Source organism: Anolis carolinensis, chromosome 3, assembly GCF_035594765.1.
Source record: "Anolis carolinensis isolate JA03-04 chromosome 3, rAnoCar3.1.pri, whole genome shotgun sequence".
Taxonomy (NCBI): domain Eukaryota; kingdom Metazoa; phylum Chordata; class Lepidosauria; order Squamata; family Dactyloidae; genus Anolis; species Anolis carolinensis.
In genome coordinates this window covers 14,218,582-14,240,528 of record NC_085843.1, presented here as the reverse complement: position 1 = coordinate 14,240,528, position 21,947 = coordinate 14,218,582, and the positions used below count along the sequence as shown (strand labels likewise).

At 40.4% G+C, this 21,947-nt stretch overlaps 1 protein-coding gene across 13 annotated transcripts in view; it reads left to right on the top strand.

The window, feature by feature from the left end:
* Nucleotides 1–21,947, top strand: part of dlg2 (discs large MAGUK scaffold protein 2) — a 1,295,060-nt gene that overhangs the window by 91,005 nt on the left and 1,182,108 nt on the right. The window lies entirely within an intron of this gene.

Below are 21,947 nucleotides of genomic sequence, written 5' to 3'. Positions count from 1 at the left end.
ATGCACTCCAAGAGTTCTGCCATACAAGCACAACAAAAAGCAAAAGGACTGCAGCACGGGGTGGTCCAGTGTGCATGGAGTGTAGCCTACAGATCTTGGGATGATTGTGAGGCTATACAACAAGCTTCAAAAGAAATGAATTTGGAAAAAAATATTGCATTTTGGTGGCAAACAAAAACTACTGGTTTTTGTAGGCTAAAGAGCAGAGCTGGTTCTACTTCTGGTGGCAAAGTGTGTTAAAGCACTGAGCTGCTGAACTTGCGGACCAAAAGGTCGCAGGTTCAAATCTGGGGAGCAGAATGAGCGCCCGCTGTTAGCCCCGGCTTCTGCCAACCTAGCAGTTTGAAAACATGCAAATGTGAGTAGATCAATAGGTACCGCTCCATGCAGTCATGCTGGCCACATGACCTTGGAGGTGTCCACGGACAACGCCGGCTCGTTGGCTTAGAAATGGAGATGAGCACCAATCCCTAGAGTCAGACACGATTGGACTTAACGTCAGGGGAAACCTTTACCTTTACTAACTACTTTCAAGCAGGTGATGGTATGGAGTTGTAGTACAATTCTTCATCCATTCCTCCTGAACCTCTAAATGATTCCTTCACTTGAAGGACAGGGTTTACAGCACTCAGCTGTGATGGAGGACCCAATCCCCTCACCAGTGGTGAAGTTAGGTTCAGCTGTGGATCCGGTTGCTTTCTGTGCATGAAATGGAGGGGGTATTTTGTGGTCAGAAAGATCTCTTGGGTCAGCTCTGTTAAAGGGCTCTTGAAAATCAAAGGAGGTATTAACACCGATCCTTTTCTCCCCCCAGGTTCCTGGAAAGAAGAAGCAGAAGAAGGAAAACCGGGAGAGCAAGACAATTGGACACCTCAGATTTCAGGAGTCTGGTTGGCATAACATGGCAGTCATCTTGAATGTCAAAACATGAGGACTATCTCCGGAAGGTATGATCTTCTTCTTCTTCTTTTTAAAAGTTTCTTTCCTGTTCTTTTGTATTTCCGAAGTGTTACATTGGACTCCTTAAAGAAATGTCAGTTCTTCCTTGTTACGATTTCCGACTGGGGCATGTTTCCCTCCTATTGTTAGTGCTGAGGCTTACAGATGGAATCCAACAAGTTCTTTCCTTGTTAGGACAAAACAAACCCTAATTTGCGTAATGTGTTCTTTTCTATGCTGTACTGAGAAAGTTTGTATTTTTCAATCAAAGTAAAGCAAGCAATCAATAAAACAACTCGGCATACACTTTGTGTTGTTCCTGCTGCTTTTTCTGAGGCCAATGGTCTTCTTTTCTAAGCTTATATCCCCTTCCAGTTTGTTTAACAGCCAAAGCATATCTTGTTGTGTTGTTTATGGCCAAGATGTGGGAAGCCATAGTTGCCTGTAATGCTTGCCTATGAAGCTGAGTCACACTTTTTATCCACCTGGCCCAGTGCTGTATATATTGGCTGCCATTGGCTTTCTAAGGTCCCAAGAAGAGATGTCCTTCCATACCAGTTTGCTATCTTACTCTTTAAAAAGAAATGCCAGCAATTCTTTCACATGCCAGTTAAGGATGTAATTCAGCAAGAGCTTGGAGAAGTTCCTCTTTCGGATGACAGCTCTCAGAATCACCAGCCGGCAAGTGCTGGCTGGTGATTCCGAGAGCTGTCATCCACAACCAAACATTTCTGAGACTCTGAGCTGTGACCTTTCCCCAGTTCTCCAAACTAAATTTCCACACAGGTCTGTGTGGGTACAATGCTTCTGTAACGTAAGGATAAGTGAAGAATCTGATTTGGCAGCCTTTTCGTGTAGCCTTTATCCAGTCTGGGCTTCCTTGACCATCCATAAACTGGAATAATATCTAGTCTAGAAACTACATTTTGACACATGACTGTGGATGCATTAAAATGTGCATATTTGAAAGGTGCACATAGAAAAAAAATTGTGTGTTTTCTTTATGTTGAAAGCTTTAGCTGGGGTGCAGGAAGCAAACATTGAAGAGATGTATACAGCTTTAATAATATAAAACACATAAAGTGTACATGTATATTTTAAGAAAAAGATCAAATTTCTAATTTAGAGGAGCCCCCGGTGGTGCAATGGGTTAAACCCTTGTGCCAGCAGGACTGCTGACTGAAAGGTCAGCAGTTTGAATCCAGGGAAAGTGGGTGAGCTCCTGTCTGTCAGCTCCAGCTCCCCATGTGGGGACACGAGAGAAGCCTCCCACAGGATAGTAAAACATCAAACATCCGGGATTCCCCTGGGCAATGTCCTTGCAAACAGCCAATTAACTCACACCAGAAGTGACTTGCAGTTTCTCAAGTCTCTCCTGACATGAAAAAAAAATCTAATTTAAAAAAATACAAAAATGATGGAATCTGTTATGGATGTGAGAAAGGATAGAAGTGCACAAATGAAGACTTTATAGGTGTGTGGAGAATATAGGAACATTGTTCTCTCTTCCTCTTCTTTTTTTGTTATGTGCCTCCAAGTCATTTCCGACTTATAGTGAACTTAAGGCAAACTTTTCATAGGGTTTTCTTGGCAAGATTTATTCAGAGAGGATTTACTTTTGCCTTCCTTTGAGGCTTTGCTATCATCTGAACCTGAGAGAAGGCGACATGCTCAATATTTGAACCCTGGTTTTCAGAGTCATAACCCAACACTCAAATAACTCCACCACATTAGCTCTCTCTTTTTACATTTTTCCCTACTATAGCCAAAAACATATTTATTATTATAATTATAAAAAGGCTCTTAGGGAATGCTATAGTTGCTGTCTTTTTTCCTTACTATAATCTTATTTTGATCTTTCCATGAAAAAGTGGAACAGAACTGCAACTAACAAGTAATAGTCATCCTATACATGTTGCCATGAGTATGTACTGAATTGAAATAAAAGATTATGTTCGCAGTGCAATCCCACTTTAACTGCCAAGTTAAAGTGGTGAAACCAAAGTGTTATTGTGATGCAGTGTGGATATACTCCAAAATAAAGAACCTGACTCTCAGCCACAACAGTGTAAAATTTATTTGATTTACAAATAAATGCAACAAAGACATTTCAGACCACTATTTTGTGTAGCATTGCCTACTTGGATGGTGAAACAACAGGTTTCCCAATCTTTGATTTGTCTCATGGCGCCGAACTATACAAATTGCTTGGTTATCCAGGCAACTTGAGTTTATATGCTGATGTAGGACTATTACAAGAACTATCAGGTGTGGGTGATGGAAGCACAGGGTCAATATTGGAATGGATCTTGAGGCGGCTGGGCAAACAAAACCAAACAGTTTTCTTCCATTTGTGCCTGGCACCCATTGCTCTTGATATCAGTCAATGGCCCGAGACACATTTGCAGAGGCTCAGCAAAACTCTCTTCCAATAAAACACAACAAAGCTGTGTGGGAGTGGATCTTGTGACAATTTGATTACTGGAGTTTTTATGGCCAGGATCCAAAGGCAGGTTTTGCATTGGGTCTGACTTCTTTCCTTTATCCTTTGAGCTGTTAACCTTCCCACTCATGCCTTGGAAAGTGCCTTCAGATTTAAAAGTTGTTTGCTGGGTGCCATGAAGAACTGCTATCCCCTGTTTCTCTGTAACCAATTTTTCACTAGCTTCCTCCTCCTGGGCATAAGAAAGACAGAAAAGCAGGTGTGCCAAAGATGGGGCACCCAAGTCCTCCCTTCCTTTGCTAGGGTGAAATGGACTTATGTGGCATGAAGGAAGAGGAATTTTTGAGGCAGCTAATTTGGCCATGACCCTGAACCTCCCCTTCCTGCTGCTGTGTCTGCCTGTTTCACCTGGGCAAAGGAAAGGAAGAACTGGGTGCCCATTTGTTTCCATGCCCAGTTGGAGAGAGACAGTGAACAACTGCTCAGGGAAATAGAAAGGCCTTGCACTCCTACTTTCTTTTGCCCTGGTGAAACACACACAGGTCAGAAGAGGAGGGTAAGGAGAATAAGTGAGTGAGTGAGTGAGTGAGTGGAAAAAAGGCAGGGGACAAGGAAGTTCCTGGGACTATTATGGGGAGCCCCCCTCCCCAAGGTCTGCAGTAGCGGCACCCCATTTCCCCTTTGCCTCCTCCAGAATTATTTTTTTTTCTAATTTTGCATGAGGGCTAAGCAAAAGTCCACAAATAACTTTGTGGGACTCCCCATGGAAGTGGAGAGCCAATTGCAGTTCTCTGGGTGTCATCTATTGAAGGGGAAAGTTTGCAGCTCATGTGTCTATGTGACCATTTATTTCTTGGCACTTGGAGATTTATGTTGTTAACATGCTCTCCGGCCAAAAAGGCTCCTAGAAAATTTTATAGTCACTGTCATCATCATCATCACTGTCGCATTTGTGGTTGTTATATCTAAGAAATCAATCCACATTAAGGACTATATGTTGTCACCGGGTTGCTGTGAGTTTTATGTAGCCATGTTCCAGTAGCATTCTCTTTTGATGTTTTGCCTACATCTGTAGCAGGCATACTCAGAGGTTCTGTTGGCAGTGAAGCAAGTGGACCTGTGGAATTTCCAGGGTGGGAGAAAGAACCATTGTTTCGTTAAAGCAAGTGTGAATGTTGTAATTAGCAAGCTTGAATGGCACTGAGTAGCCATGAAGCTACAAAGCCAACCAGTGAGGGTATCTGCATAAAGATAGCCTGGTCTCTATTGCCTGGTGGTACCTTCTGTTTGGGGGGTGTTAATTGGCACTTGATTACTTATTGTCTGGAGTTCTCCTGTTTCTGAGTGGTGTTCATTATTTACTGTCTTGATTCTGGTGTTTTTTAATACTCGTAACCAGACTGTGTTCGTTGTCATGGTTTTCTCCTTTTTGTTGAAATTGTTCACATGCTTGTGGATTTCACTGGCTTCTCTGTGTAGCCTGACATAATGGTTGTCAGAGTGCTCTAGAATTTCTGTGTTCTCAATTAATATTTTGTGTCCAGGTTGGTTCATCAAGTGCTATGCTATAGCTGACTTCTTTGGTTGAATCAGTTTACAGCGCCTTTTATATTCTTTGATTCCTGCCAGGGCATTGCTGCATTTGGTGGTCCCTATGTAGACTTGTCCACAGCTGCATGATATACGGTAGACTCCTGCAGTGGTTAGAAGAGGTTATATGTTGTCAATCCGTAGATTAGAAGCACTGCATCAATTGGATTCACCTATGTATTGGCTAGGATTGTTCCTGGGGCCCCTTCCACACAGCTGTATAAAACCTACATTGAACTGGATTATATGGCAGTGTGGACTCAAGTAATCCAGGTTGAAAGCAGATATTGTGAATTATCTGCCTTGATATTCTGGGTCAGGGGTCCCCAAACTAAGGCCCGTGGGCCGGATGCGGCCCTTCAAGATCATTTACCTGGCTCCGTCCTAAACTTTAGACTTAGGGTTGACCTACATCTACCTGGTCTTTGGAGGTCTCTTTATTTACTTATGGCCTCATGAGATTGTCTAGATTGTCTTTGAAGGTCTCATTGCTTATCTACGGCCTTATGAGACCATCTAGATTGCTTTTGGAGGTCACTTTCATTACCTGTGGTCCTATGAGACTGCCTAGATGGGCTATGAGGGTCCCTTTCCTTACCTATGGTCTTATTAGATTGTCTAGATGGCCTTTGAGGGTCCCTTTCCTTATCTATGGTCTTCTGATGGCCTGATGAGATAATCTAGATGGCATTTGAGGGTCCCTTTCCTTACCGATGGTCTTATGAGACCATTTAGATGGTCTTTGGAGGTGTCTTTGCTTACCTATGGTCTTATGATATCGTCTAGATCATGGGTCCCCAAACTAAGGCCCCTCCAAGGTCATTTACTTGGCCCTTGTCCTAAACTTTAGACTTAGGGTTGACCTAAGTGTGAAATTACTTGAAGGTACACAACAACAACAATCCTAATTTTAAAAACTTTGAGGACCCTTGTTCTGGGTTATATGGCTGTGTGGCCCTGGTGTCATTACGTATGAAACATGCTACCTCATCACAAGGGGCAAAAATCGGTGGCATGCACTGATATTAGCCCAGGTCACCCATGGAGCTTCCTCCATCTGATCACCCTTGGCAGTGTGAGGTGCCGGATTCCCCCAACCATTATACCCTGTTTCCCCTAAAATAAGACATCCCCAGAAAATAAGACCTAGTAGAGGTTTTGCTGGATTGGTAAATATAAGGCCTCCCCCAAAAGTAAGACCTAGCAAAGTTTTTATTTGGAAGCATGCCCGTCGAACAGAACACCAGTAAATGTACTGGTAAATGTACATACCATAGAGTGTTGTACATGGAAATATTGGGAGTAACAAGAAATTCTTGATAGGATTCACAGTTTGTCTGGTTATGCTGGTTTGTGATGACAGCTACTGTACAGTATATAATAAATTTCCAACCTTTTTTGTTCAACAATAAATGTGAATTCTTCTTCATGGAAAAATAAGACATCCCCTGAAAATAAGACCTAGAGCATCTTTGGGAGCGAAAATTAATATAAGACACTGTCTTATTTTCGGGGAAACACGGTATGAAGTGGAGCAATGTTGGCGGCCCTCTGACAAGGTCGATAGTTATAAAGCAAATGCATTCACACATATACATGGTCACAGAATCTATTTTTCTTTGGAAATTGGGATATAAATCTTATCTAAAAGGCTTGTTTCTAGTGGGACCTTGATATCTGCTAGAGCTTGGTTCCACAACACCCTGTGGATATCAACATTTGTGATTTCTCAAATGCTATTATATCAGTGTTTCTCAAATTCTGCTCCTCCAGGTGTTTTGGACTTCAGCTCCCAGAATTCCCAGCCAGCTTACCACATTAGGAATTTTTTTTGTGTGTCAGGAGCAACTTGAGTCGCTTCTGGAGTGAGAGAATTGGCCGTCTGCAAGGACGTTGCCCAGGGGACGCCCGGATGTTTTTGATATTTTTACCATCCTTGTGGGAGGCTTCTCTCATGTTCCCTCATGAAGCTGGAGCTGATAGAGGGAGCTCATCCGCACTCTCCCTGGGTGGGATTCGAATCTGGCAGCTTTCAGGTCAGCAACCCAACCTTCAAGTCACTTAGTCCACTATGCCATCTGGGGGCTCCACGTTAGGAATTATGGGAGCTGAAGTCCAAAATATCTGGAGGAGAAGAGTTTGAGAATCACTGCATTATATACAGTGGTGTAGTATAATAGCATCCCTTATATAAAATGGCAAAATCAAGGGTTTGCTTTTTCAATTTCTTTTTAAAATACTTTACAAACATGGATGGTGGTGGGATCAGGGATGTCAAATCTGTGAATATGGAGCCCTGACTACATTTCGTTTCATATAATGGGATAAGGACAATTCATACAGCCTGTATGCTACTAGCCAGAAAGTGGATGCAGAGCAATTACAATGGCTGGGCAGGAAGGAGGAAACTAAGTGTATACATAACCCTTCTGGAGAGTCTTGTAAATGGCAACAACAAATCAATTAATCCTTGCAAACTGTGCCAAGTTGCTGCTGTCCTAGATAAAATGGAGATTTACATGGAGCTCTTTCTTCTCGCTTAGGCCCACTCAGCTGGCTCATAAAACATCAACCAAGTAGATTATGATCTCCCCCTCGACTTTATCATGATAAGGTGAAGATGGTCCAAAGCTGGATTGTTGGCTGAGATACCAAGTGGAAAGGTTTCAACAAGTACTTTAGCTGAGGATTAGGTGGTTTTGGATGACCGTAGTCTAATTCTAACATCTGGCAGACAGCTCCATCTCCTGATGTTATCTAGCCAAAGGAAGATACAGGCGTAATTAGGTCCTTTCTCCTCTCCAAAAATTGTCCATGCCTGCATGGAAGTAATCTGATAATCCTTATTTGTTGCGATTGGGAAATTGCATTGGGTAATCAGGGAACTTAAAGTCAGAGAAGGAGAGAAGAAGACATGAGAAAAATGCTCTTTGTGCCTCCAGGAATGCTGCTGAAGAGTTTGGTATATTAAGTCATCAGCTGTCTCGAAAGTGATGGTCTGTGGTTATGCTGGACTACAGAGTCCCTGATCCCCAGCCTGGTCCAATGCATTTGAATGGCATTAGGTTTAGGAATATAGAGTTGACTAGTTAGAAAAACCATAACAATATCTTCTTTATCAAAGGACAACTTCTTCAAGCAGTGTGGTCTTGTGATTTGAGTGTTGGACTAGGAGACTAGGAAACCAGGGTTTGAATCCACGTTTGGTTGTGGAAACCTACTGGATGACCTTCTATGGATCAACCACAGAGCATGGAAAAGGATGAACAAATCTTGCCAAGAAAACTGTATGATAAGTTTGTTCTAGGGTTGCCATAAGTCAGGTATGACTTGCAGGCACACAATGACAACTTGTTCTCAATGTTATGTTCCATTCATATATATGACATTTCATTATTTAACTCCTGTTGCTTTTAGGCCTAATTCATGTGGATTTTAGGATGGATGCATCTCACACCATGTTCTTGCTTTGATTAGATGTAGGCAGCACATTGAAAGAGAGTGCACCATTTTCTATAATGCAGTACATGATGGCAGGTTATTTTCCGTAAGAGGAATCTGAGAATGGTACACCTGCTGAGTGACAATGACTTCTAGGAAACCGGATTTTATTATAGAGTCCCTTAAATTTCACAAACTTGAAACAATGTTCTTGCACATTCAAAACAAAGCTTCCCTCTAGTTTTCACCAAAAAGGACATTTCTGATCTTTAAAGATCCCTAAACGATACTTTCAATGCATTATTTTTTGTAGAGACAACAAAGCACCACTGTTGGGTTCTGTGAGGTTGTTAATAAGCATTGAAAAACCAATCACAAGGTTTTAAACAGTGTGCAAATTGAAATCAAAATTTAGACTTAACAACAACAACAACATATTCTATACTCAACCTGAACATATACAACCCTGAAAATTTCCATGCACCTTCAGAGCACCAGAAAAAAAGTTGCTTACAGAAATCTTGGTGCTGAACCAGAATTGTAGGGAATTGAAAAGCCCTAATTCAAGATAGTGAGAGCCTGGTTCTTACCCCTAGTAAAAACACAATGTTTATTCCTTCCAGCTTTACAAGATGATAAATATCATCAGCTGTCCACATTTATGAAGCCCCCGGTGGCGCACCAGATTAAACCACTGAGCTGCTGAACTTGCTGACCGAAAGGTCGGTGGTTCGAATCCGGGGAGTGGGGTGAGCTCCTGCTGTTAGCTCCAGGTTCTGTCAACCTAGCGGTTTGAAAACATGCAAATGTGAGTAGATCAGTAGTTACTGCTCTAGTGGGAAGGTAACAGCACTCCATGCTCATGGAGGAGTCTACAGACAATACTGGCTCTTTGGTTTAGAAATGGAGATGAGCACCAACCCCCCAAAGTCGGACACAACTAGACTTAATGTCAGAGGAAAATCTTTACCTTTACTATCCACATTTAACTTTTGTAGATTTGATTATTCCCAGATTTGATAAATATGGCCACTTTTTAGATTTAGATTTTCTAGAGTAACTATACAGTCAGCATCTGATGAAAGTTACCATAGAATTGCACTGAAGGACCTTGAGTTTCTCAGGGTCCTTTACGACAGGCCCAAATTGTGAAAAGAACTGGGATTAAAAATCCTTATTCCTTTCATGATTTAGCCACATGTAGGGCCCTTACCCAGTCTACTTTTACAATCTCTCTGTTTTAATCCATGCTTTTATTAGTTCTTGTTTTTTATCGGCTAATGTTTAATTTTTTTTAATTCTGCATGTTTTTGTCTATTGCTGTGTTTTATACTGCTACTGTTTTTATTCGGGCTTGGCCCCATGTAAGCTGCCCTGAGTCCCCTTTGGGGAGATAGAGGCAGGGTATAAAAATAAAGTTATTATTATTATTATTATAAATCCCAGGTTTTCCTGTTCACTTACTGGAGGAGAATCCCTCCCTCTCTCATTTTGACACATCAGAAACTTTCTCTGAAGGTCTTAGACCCCTCCAGTAAGTTTACAGGAGAAATGGGTAACAGGAGGGAAAGGTGGAGGTATCCAAAGAACCAGATGGCAATGGGGATTGACTCCTGGAATCGCTGAAGGTGGTAACAAGTCAATCCCCACAGGTCCAACACTTGAAAAGATCTGGACTTTGCAATAAAGTCTGGATCTTTCCGGTGTTTTTTAAAATCCAAAACAAATTGGGAAATTCCAGTTTCTCTGAATTGATCCGGATTAACAGAGGCATCATTTGGGTGTCTCAGGTTGATCTGAAACTCATCATGGGTTTTGGACTTGTGTGGAAGAGTCCCTAGAGAGAAGTTCTCTCAGATTTAAAATAATACTTAAAAAATCTTTTATTTGCAATTTTTACTTGCAACTCTAACCCCAGTGAATATTGAGGATACTATAAAGCTCTTCCCTTAGAGCAGTGGTTCTCATCCTGTGGGTCCCCAGGCGTTTTGGCCTACAAATCCCAGAAATCCCAGCCAGTTTACCAGCTGTTAGGATTTCTGGGAGTTGAAGGCCAAAACATCTGGGGACCCATGAGTTGAAAACCACTGCCTTAGAGTTTTTACTCATTGGACCCAGTCTTTTAAACCTGAACACGCCTATCTGTATTTTATAATGCGTTTTATGAATGTCTTATGTAACTTTTAACTGTTTTATAGTGTATTATACAGTTTTTATATGTGTGTTTTATTGTAAGCCGCCCTGAGTCCCCTGTTGGGTGAGAAGGGCAGGATATAAATATTGTAATAAATAATAAATAAATTGGGCCAAACCAATAATATTAATGTTTTACGCGCTGAAAGCCCTTCCCCCAAAAAACCCCTACATCTCTATTTCTGAAAATTTAACTCTTCCAAACTATGTTCCAGATGTAGGCAGCTCTGCACGCCTGGGTTTATTTTATTTTTTATTTACTTTGTGAGGGGTGTTTTAGATGTAGGTTGAATATTATTTATCCAGACATCTGACATGCTCCAAAATTGTCCACATGGGTGACACCTTTGCTTTCTGATGGTTCAAGGTGCATACATTTTGTGTCATGTGCAAAATTATTAAAAATATTATGTGTAAAATTACCTTTAGGCTGTGTCTATTAGGTGTATATGAAGCATAAATGAATGTTGTGTTTACATTTGGGTCCCATCTCCAAGTTATCATATACAGTAGAGTCTCACTTATCCAATGTAAACGGGCTGGCTGAACATTGGATAAGCGAATATGTTGGATAATAAAGAGGGATTAAGGAAAAGCCTTTTTAGGTTATGATTTTACAAATTAAGCACCAAAACATCATGTTTAACAACAAATTTGACAGAAAAATTAGTTCAATACACAGTAATGCTATGTAGTAATTACTATACAGTAGAGTCTCACTTATCCAACACTCGCTTATCCAACGTTCTGGATTATCCAACGCATTTTTGTAGTCAATGTTTTCAATATATCATGATATTTTGGTGCTAAATTCATAAATACAGTAATTACTACATAACATTACTGCGTATTGAACTACTTTTTCTACCAAATTTGTTGTCTAACATGATGTTTTGGTGCTTAATTTGTAAAATCATAACCTAATTTGATGTTTAATAGGCATTTCCTTAATGCCTCCTTATTATCCAACATATTTGTTTATCCAACATTCTGCCGGCCCGTTTATGTTGGATAAGTGAGACTCCACTGTAGTTACAAATTTAGCACCAAAATATCAGGATGTATTGAAATCATTGACTACAAAAATGCGTTGGATAATCCAGAATGTTGGATAAGCGAGTGTTGGATAAGTGAGACTCTACTGTATATGTAAGTATTCCAATATCTGAAAAAAATTCAAAATACTTCTGGTCACAAGAATTTTGGTCCCCATCTCCATTGCCATATCATTCAGTTTCAAATGCAGTCAAACTGCATTACATGAGTCTACAGATTAGGTAGGGTCCTGGATAAGAGATGCTCAACCTGTATCTTCAAAATTTAGTTAACCAATATTCCCTCTGCCTTTCTACTTGTTTTTCTTCTCTCAAGTTCATTTGAGTCTTCTGTGCTGACAAGAAAAGCTCTGTTCTCTTTTCCCTTCTGTTCTAAGCCTCACCTGAGATGAGTATTTAGCCTGGAATCCAGGTGGCTGCTGTCCCATTTTTCCTTCTGGGAAAATTACCAAAACAAAAGTGGTCTGCTACGATCCCACAGGGTTAGTCCTCTGGTCTCTGCGGGCTGATACTGCAGTCCCCATCTGCCTTCGCCATACGACAGGCATTGTTAATACTTATCATTTATACAGTACTTTAAGCATTTAAAGGAGTTTGGATACTTGTCCCTGCTCCATTCATTTTCCTCACAGCTGTGGTTGAATAGGCTATTATTATCGTTCTGCTTTTATGGTGATCTGGTGGAAATAAAAGCTTTACTATGTGTGTGATTTCAGAGCATAGCTTTACTACTTCTGTGTGCATATAAACAAACCCACACTTCCTATTTCTTGCAAGCTAATATGTCACAGCAAAATACGAAGCTGGCTTATTCTGAATCACACCATCAATTCCGTCTAGTCCAGTGTTGTCAGTGTATGATTTTATAGCATAGCTCATTTTTGGACTAAATCTAAATGTGTATCAACAAACCCACTCTCCTTAGTTCTGGTAAGCTAATATGTTGTAGCAAAATAGGAGCCTAGTTTATTCTGAATCATACCATTAGCTTATCTAGTCCAATGTTTCATCGCCCATATTCTGTTTCATTCCATGGTTGTTTGTAGGTGGTCTTCCATCTTCATACTAACCATGGACAATCCTGTTTAATTTCCAAAATTGTACAAGTCTGGATGTATTCAGGATAATATGGAGGTCATATCCGTATCTTTCACAGATTAAAACTGACCATGAGGTCAAGCAATAACAGCATGTGGTCAAGATGAAAAAGTTATTAATGAGAAAGACCACACAATCTAGGAGAGGCTGCAGCAGTTTGCTTTTGCCTGAGTCTACTGGGAAAGGCAAGAATCCAAAATACAATGTAGTTTTGTACTTTAAACTCAGAGGTTGAGGACAAAGAGGGAAAGTGGGATGAAGAGAAAGAAACGGGCACGTTTTAAAAGCAGCTGAAAAGTGGGAATGAAAAAGGGTTAATGCACAAAGTAGGACAGGTTGCAGCAGTTTGCTCTTCACTTTCCATGCCCTCCTCTCCCCACTATTGAATGAATTGAGTGCAAACTACAATTGGCGAGCCCAAAGGTTAACCCAGGCATGAGCAAACTTCGGCCCTTCACTGTGATCCGCCCTGACACTGTGAACCTCCCTGATTCCTCTTCGGGGTTGAAAAGGGCGGTATAGAAATTCCACAAATAATAAATACTTTCATGGGGGCTAGGGGTGCAGGACCCCATGAAAGCAGAAAACTGAATTAAAAAACTATTTTTATACTTAAGAGAATACATCTCAAAATTAACCATGCTGGAGGACCGAGAAAATCTTAGAATGTATTGATCAAATCTGCAACATGTAAACATGCAAATTTGTAGGAGCCACTTTATTTTATAGTCAGATTGCAGAAACTGCCACAAGCAGAGGGCAAAGGAGAAAAGTGGGAGCAGGAGAACAGGGGAATTAGACAGTAAAAAAAGTGAGATGACAGGGGATTGATTGGGACTGTCTTGTCAGATCAAGAGAATTCAGCACCTGGTATTGTGAGTAATCCTCTACTGAAATATTAAGCAGGGCCAACCACACTGATCTTCCAAGACCGGATGAGATTTGGCATTTTCTAGGTGTAATGTCTGCTGGCAACTGAGAAGCTGTCTAAACCCCATGGCCACCAAATGGATAGATTTTTGTGGGTCCATGGGGCAAAACAGGTCCCACTTGAAACAACTTGGAGATGGAAACATGATCCAGGACATTAAGATTAAATCCGCAATTTAGAATTAATGTAGTTTGGAACTGTTTTAACTGCCATGGCTCAAAGCTTTGGAATACCAGGAGTTGTAGTTTGGAAAAGACCTTGTAAAACTGAAACCTCCATGATTCTGTAGCACTGAATGATGGCAGTTAAAGTGTTGTCAAACTGCATTCATTCTATAGTATCAATGTAACTTAAATGGCAGAAGCCACATTGCAAATCAAAGAGCAGAGACTGGCTGAGCTGTAAGAGGCACCAATGTCATACAAAACTGGAAACATAATGGGGAGTGTTTTCTTGTTAGACGTATCAGATTACCTGGGGAGGAATGCTATGATTTAGACCTGGCCTCCCAATACTTTTTAATTAATAGCATGTTAATTTCTCGGGTTCACCCAGCATCATCTCAAAACAGACCTGATGAATGGTGTTGATCTACTCCTTACTGGCTAATTACATTTTTATGTGACATTTTATTTTCATTTAGTGAAAATGATGCATGTCTCCCAGGTTTGAGATTTGTCTCTTATATCCTCTGTTTTGACAGGACTGTTCTCCTCATGGTGTCTTTTGTCATTCCCCTGAGAGACATGACTGCTCTTCAAGACAATGTCTTCATTGATGGTGTGAAGAAGAGAAGGCGCTGCACAAGAAGGATTGAGATGACAGCCGGACACAATTGTTGACTTGATTGTGGCGATATTCAGAGCCTCTTCCATGTCATATTTCCCTAAAATACATAGTACCACAGGGAACAAAAAATAATTCAGTTAATAATAATTTAACTGAATAAAATAATGGTAATTCTGGGGAAGGGCAACAAGGAAGAGCAAAAATATATTTCATAGAATTCAGTGGCATTTTCAGTCATTTAAATGAATCTATATGTCAGGGAAAACGCACACACCTTGGACTCTGGGTATATACATATGAAACAGTAGTCTTTAACCATTTCATCTGGACTCCATCTGCAATGAGTTCATTACATTGCTTATATTTAGTCCCCAAACATAGTCAGCTAAATTCTATTGCTAGTCTCATTTTTTTTCCATGTCAGGAGCGACTTGAGAAACTGCAAGTCGCTTCTGGTGTGAGAGATTTGGCCTTCTGCAGGGACGTTGCCCAGATGTTTTGATGTTTTTACCAACCTTATGGGAGACTTCTCTCATGTGATAGAGGTGATAGAGAGAGCTCATCCGCGCTCTCCCCGGGTTGGATTCGAACTGGCAACCTTCAGGTCAGCAACCCAACCTTCAAGTCATCAGTCTTGTCAGCACAAGGATTTAACCCACTGTGCCATTGAGGGCTCCTTAGTCTCAATTAAAGCAGAGCTATTGAATCCATTGGGTTTACTCATGTGTACTCTACTCTAGTTGGGACTAACCAATGATATTTCAGCTATGGCCAGTTTAAAATATTAGATATAAGCCTTTCTGCCTGCTTTCTTTTAGCCCTCTCCCTTTTTTTCTGGAATAAACTAGAATAAAAGCATGCAGGTGCCTCATAAGATGATCCCCGTATGTGAGAGTTGGGCTTTCACAATTGCCCTTTTTTTCACAGGACTAGTTTCAGAATGGACTTAGTTAATTGTTCCACAACAATCCCAATAAAGCATTATGCCCGAACAGACTCAGACTTTCCCACCCAAAGGTGGGCATGGGGCAAACATAGTATTGAGACTCTTGCAAATGTTCCAGGATTCAGTGCACTGATGATCAAAAGGTTAAATGAGGCATGGGCCAACTCCGGCCCTCCAGGTGTTTTGGACTTCAACTCCCACAATTCCTAACAGCCTACCGGCTGTTAGGAATTGTGGGAGTTGAAGTCCAAAACACCTGGAGGGCCAAAGTTGGCCCATGCCTCATTTAATCTTTGGGCTAACCACAGTTCCTTGATCCATCCAGGCTCATGGAATGGCAATTTGTTCTAAGTCTGATGCTTTAACAAACCAGGATGTCAAACCATAAACCGGTATCACGGTTTGTTTTTATTAACCACATTTTGGGGAAAAAAGATAAAAGTAGGAGTAGAAAGTTTTGATCTCCTTGTGTTTGGAAAAGGGGAAGAGAGGGAAAGGATAAGAAGATAACCGCAGGACTTGTCATGACCCATTCTTTGAACTTTTGTTATTACATCCTGAAATTGTCCAGTGAGTCTTTTTGCCCGAATTGCATGTTGCCATGGCAAACATGGCTTTCCATTTTTGTGTTTGCACAGGGAAAGAGCATAGTGGCGAGGAACAGAGCGGTGTTTAATCCTTCATGTGGAGGAAAAAGATGAGAAACATCACCAGGAGAGAGAATTGATAGGCAGCGGCTAAGCAAACTCTTTCTGCCCTCGAATTCTCTTCTACAAATACTCTCCATTCCCAGATAAGCAGTGTGATGCAAATACTAGGATAGGAAGCCTGGACTTTATTTTTTACAATATTACCCCGTGCTTGGTAATGTTTTATCCACACGCTGGCTAGTTGTGTGTTATGATACATTCCAAAATACTTAAAACTGAATTAGCTTTATTGCAACTTGGCTTTCCTGCACCATCCCTTTTGTAGAGAAAATTTAAAACAAAATGCTAAATAAACTACTATCCTTAGGGGAGGAGGAGAGATAATTCCTCCTCCTCCTCTTCTTTCCACAATTATCATAAATTTCTATGAAATTATTCTGAATAGCAGATGGGTAATTGTGCTGGCTTAATGTATATTTTGGTTGCAGTCTGAAGCGTGCCTGAGAACAAATTCCATTCTACGAGGCATCTTATTCATAAGCAAATGCATTTAGGATCTGGACCGTGATGTCAATCGGGAATATCTACTGTTTTGAAAATGTGCCATGACTCGCTTATAATGAAATGCAATTAGCTGCAGCGAAGGAGGAGAAAATCTCCAAGCATTTTAAAGGAAGTCACATTGTTTCCTTAAGAATTATATTTATCTTGTCCTTGAAACTAATTCATTTTGTAAAATGAAATTATCAGTGTTGAATGTTATGTGCGTTTATAGCGAGAATGTTAACTCCACATCTGAATGTTAATAAATGTTCAATAAAAGGTATTACAATATCATACATCTTTTCCTTGTTTATTTTGTGGATTAATTTTACTTTATGAAGACAAAAAAACTGTTTGGGTTGTCTTCCGTGAGCTAGTATATTGAAATACAATGAACAGAAGCATAGGCTGGATCTTCACTGCCATATAATGTAGTTTGAATGGCATTATATAGTGGTCAGTGTAGATCCAGTGTTGATCCAAATAATGCACAGAAAAGGCTATTTCCTGTGTTTAAAATTCAGAAAATGTATCTGAGGCAAATCAACCACATGCGAATTTGGTGCAGATTTGGTGAATTCTATGTTTTTATGTTGAATGTTTTTATATTGTGGAATGATATTTTAAATTGTAAGTCGCTCGGAGCACTCTGGTGGAGAGCGACTAATTAAGAAATAAAGTGAAATGAAGTGAGTAAGTCCCAAACTAAGAAGATTAGTATCAATTCAGATTTCCCCTCCTCAAAGATAACTTTATACATGAAATACATATTTTTGAACATTTGTTCTATCCCTAGTCAGGATTGTTATAGGTAGTGCCCACATTTCAAAAGTTACCACAACATCATTGGCTGTCTCCAATAAACTTACTACAACTACTGTTTCCTAGAACACCATTTAGGTAAGGGAACCAATTGCCTACAAAGGTGGAGAGGTCTCATTTTCTGGGCATTTTCAGAAATAGGCTGGATAGCTCCTTGTTGGGAATGCTTTAGCTGCAGATTATGCATTGAGCAGTGGATTGGACTCAATAGCCCATGAGACCCTTCCAACTCAACAATTATATGTCCTTGTGATTCTATACCATCAACCAATACAATGTTTTTTTTAGATGAACTTATAGGCAGGTTTACTGTCTCTGGTCTTCCTAACATTTCCATTTCTATCTATCTATCTAGCAGTAGTAGCCAAGTGCAGGAAGCTGCCTAATACAATGATGGGCAACCTTTTGCACTTGGTGTGTCAAAATTCACCAAAAAACCTAGCATGACTTGGGTGGTGTGTCACTTCGAGAAAAAAACCCATAATTTCACAATATATATAGTTTAAATAACAAAAATATATAATTGTAATATATAACTGTATTTAATAAATCAAAAACTATTTACTACCATTATTTCCATGTGCAACAATCTATGGTACCTCTTGCAGTTTCCACGCTGATTTCTCTCTATTGTAGTTTCAATGTAGTCATGGATAATGAATAATATAATAATAATATAATAGTAATAATATAATAATATACTACAATAATAATAGAATAATAATAGAATGATATTTTATATGTATGTGTGTGTGTGTAATGTGCATAATTCCCATGGAGTAAACAACAAAACCACTGGACCAAATCACACCAAATTTGGCCACAAAAACATTAGTCATCCAATCAATTTGCATGTGGCAGCGTGTCAGCAAAAATAGTTAGGCGTGTCAGTGCTGACACGCGTGTCATAGGTTGGCCATCACTGGCCTAATATATTGCTCAGAGTTTTTTAGAGCACCTAACAATGGGATGACGTTCTGGGTATCTGAGGACATTCTTGGTAATTTAGTAAGTTATGTTTTTGGTTGCTATTTCCATGTTAACCCATGGCTAGAGTAACAGATGAATGGAAGGCAAACAGATGTCACCACCTCTGGAGCCAGAACTTACCTGAGGACTTTGGATGGAACCAAAGATTTTGCCAAGCACTTAACAAACCCAAGTGTAAGGGTGATTCTTGTGTGCTGTCAAGTTGTTTCCAACCTAAGGCAATCCTAAGGTGAATTTATCATGGGGTTTTGTTTTTGCAAGATAGATTCAAAAGGGTTTGCAATTGCTTTTCCTTAAATTTAAGAGTGTGCCTTACCCAATGCCCCTCAGTGGGTTTCTATAGCAGAGTGGCGATTATAACCCTGATTTTCTAGGTTTTTAGTCCAACACTTAAACCATAATACACATTGGCTTCAGGTTTAAATGGCTCCATGGCATTATGAAAACATTAGTGTGATTTCTGAAAATGTGTTATAATGTAGATGCTCCTTATAAATGGAGCCCAGCAAAATGCAGTTCATGACCCTGGAACTGAAACCAGCTTTTCTGAGTTCCAGTTTAGGCTTTTCGTGTTCTCCATGTGGTGTTTGAATTTGAAAGCTCCTAATTCAACTTTTAATCTTTACTCTAATATCACTAAGATGGTTTTTGGCATTCGTAAGATTTAGCCTAACCCCCACTGCAATGCAGGCAACCCTCGAGTTATGAGCAAGATAAGGTTCTGCAGGGTTGTTCTTAAGCTGAATTTGAGTTACATTTTAAAGCATAACTCCAAGTTTTGGATAGTACAGGGATGGGTTATGTTTGTTTTGCAGACTGTGCCCCTGTTCAGAAGATTTCACTTCACTTTCTGTCGTCGTAATTGGATTTTAAAAAATGTGGCTTGTTCAGTGGAGACGTCTTTTCCAATGATAACTCTTTCAAGAGTGGATTTCCCTTCCAAGGTGTAGATTTCTCTCACTTCCTGTTGTCTGGCCTCTGTTCTTAACTATGAATTGTGTGTAAGTTGCATGCTTATAATTTGGGGGTTACCTGTATAATAATAATAAAAGAGATTATGTGGTGTAGTGATTTGAGCCCTGGGCTATGGCTAAGCCATGGAAACCCAATATGTGACCTGAGAGAGACTTCACACCCTCTCAGCTTTAGATTGTGGCAAAAGCAAACCCTGCTGAACAAATCATGCAAAGAAAACCCCACTAAGGCATCTACTTTAAGGTTGTTGTAAGTCGAAAATGACTTGACAGCACACAAAAACAAATAACATCTATGAGCATCCCACAAAATCGGCTGCTTTTATCAGTCTTTCTCTGCATGATGTTTTTGAACTACAGCTCCTGCCGTTACCAAAATGGCACAACTAATTGCATTAGATTAAATGGTGGGAGTTGCAGTCCAGAAAGCATTTGGGTAGGACTCAGAGTAGAACTGTTGCAGTTTGATGCCTCTTTAACTGTCATGATCCAATGCAATGGCATGTTTTTGAACTCCTAGGTTGGCAGAAGCTGGGGCTAACAGCGGGTGCTCACTCCGCTCCCTGGATTCGAACCTGCGACCTTTTGGTCTGCAAGTTCAGCAGCTCAGCACTTTAATACGCTGCACCACCGGGGGGCCAACATTTTGATACAGCAGTTAAACTGATGTCAAACTATAGTGCAGAAGCATGCTCAATCTGTCTTGGTGTTTATTTGTTCCAATGGAGTTCAATGATTTTGAGTAATTGTGAGAAGAATAACTCTTGCAGTAAACAGCAAATCCACTGATATCTACTGACCCATCCATCATGCCAGTGCAGCCTAATGGTTAAGAGACTAAGCCATGAATATGGAAATTCTTAGTTGGAATCTCACCCCACCATGGTTTTATTAAGCGATTCTAAGCAAACAACTCTTAACCTCAACGTGGAGCATAATAAAATTGGATCATTATAAAGAGTTGGTTTAAGGTAGGGATGAGATTTATTTATTTATTTATTTACAGTATTTATATTCTGCCCTTCTCACTCCGAAGGGGACTCAGGGCGGATCACATTATATGCATATAGGGCAAACATTCAATGCCCATAAACACATTGAACCGAGACAGAGACAGACTGACAGACAGACGCAGAGGCAATTTAACCTTCTCCTGAGGGGATGTTCGATTCTGGCCACAGGGCGGAGCAGCTGCTTCATCATCCACTCTGACGGCACTTCCTCACTTCCTCATTCCAATGTTGTAAATTAGTTAAACTTGCCTCCCCACTTTTATAAGTGGTACCTTATTTCCTACTTGATAGATGCAACTATCTTTCGGGTTGCTAGGTCAGCAACGAGCAGGGGCTATTTTTAATTTTTAATTGACGGGTGCTCACCCCGCCACGGGCTGGCCTCGAACTCATGACCTCATGGTCAGAGTGATTTATTGCAGCTGCTCAACAGCCTGCGCCACAGCCCGGCCCCAATTAAGATAGGAATGAGAACTTTGGTGGTTGTAATTGTTAATTGCCTTCAAGTTGATTTTGAATTATCACAATTGTCTAAATGAAAGACCTCTAAGTAACCCTATTGTCAATGGTTCTAATCAGGTTCTGCAAATTCAGGACTGTTTGTTCTCTGATTGAATGTATCCATCTGGAATGTGGTCTTCCTCTTTTCCTACTTCCCTTCACCTTTCCATGGTGTATAGCCTTTTCTAGTTTTGTCTTCTCATCATATGGCTAAAGTATGACAGTTGCAGTTACAGTTTAGTCCTCTTGTGCTCCTAGATAGAGTTTGGTTTTACTTTGCTCTAGGACAGTGGTTCTCAACCTGTGAGTCCCCAGATGTTTTGGCCTTCAACTCCCAGAAATCCTAACAGCTGGGAAACTGGCTGAGATTTCTGAGAGTTATAGGCCAAAACACCTGGGGACCCACAGGTTGAGAACCACTGCTCTAGGACCCATGTATTTGTCTTTCCATTGAGCTCTTCTCCAGCACCACCAATCAAGTGAGTTGATTTTCTTCCTCTGTTTTTATCACTGTCCAGTTTTCATGATTTGTACTAACCCCTGGAGATTTCTGTATCTCACCCTCAAACTGTAAGATGAAAGGACACAAAAGGTGACCAACTGCACAGTTCCCATAGGCAGATGTAAAATGATAACATCATCTGCTGAGACCTCTATCATATTAGCTGGATGAATATAATGTACATACACCTTTCTTGCTATATAAATAGAAAACATGGGAAAGCCTAAAGATGTTATTTCAGCCTCCTGAAGCAGCAGGTTCGTTATATTGCGGTTGCATGGATGTGAGAATGAGAGTCTTCGATAAAGGCAGTATATACAATCCAGTTGCCATTAATATAGAAGAGGGGAAAGGTTCTTCCAGCAATAAGTGACCTGTTGGAATGGTAAAAGAAAGGGAACACCTGCATACTACATTTCTCAACACTATATCTTGTCCCGCATTGTGGTCAGAAGTATAAAAGCTTTGGATAAAATAGTAAGTAATGCAGCCTGCATTTGTAGATAACAGTAATTTCCAAGGCGGTG